Source organism: Penaeus monodon, chromosome 33 (genome assembly GCF_015228065.2).
Source record: "Penaeus monodon isolate SGIC_2016 chromosome 33, NSTDA_Pmon_1, whole genome shotgun sequence".
Lineage (NCBI taxonomy): Eukaryota > Metazoa > Arthropoda > Malacostraca > Decapoda > Penaeidae > Penaeus > Penaeus monodon.
Genome location: NC_051418.1, coordinates 25,870,420 through 25,870,731, shown reverse-complemented (window position 1 = coordinate 25,870,731; position 312 = coordinate 25,870,420). Strand labels below are relative to the sequence as shown.

At 45.2% G+C, this 312-nt stretch overlaps 1 long non-coding RNA gene across 1 annotated transcript in view; it reads left to right on the top strand.

Annotated features, from left to right (window-relative positions):
• LOC119594189 overlaps positions 1–312 on the top strand; it is a 78,738-nt gene that overhangs the window by 77,841 nt on the left and 585 nt on the right. The gene's annotated exons all lie outside the window — the stretch shown is intronic.

The window sequence follows — 312 nt, the reverse complement described above, 5'->3', positions numbered from 1 at the left end:
AATGCTTTATACTACTTAAAAAAACAACAACATACAAAGTTGGAAGACTTACACCAGGGCAGTAATATCCATTTCGAAAATGTATTTTTAAAATCCTGGAGAGGTTTGTAGCCATATTCGCCCTTCCCTTAAGCGGAACGAGGGACCAATAAAAAAGGCGAAAAGTAGGCAATGCGTTTTACGAAAGGGAAGTTATGTTTCGGAGAACGGAGAAAGGGCGGTAAGGAATTGCGCGAGGGCAGGTGATGGAAGGGGAGAAGGAGGGAAAAGGAGAGGAAAGGAGAGGAAGAGGCAGCCAGCCAGCGAGGCGAA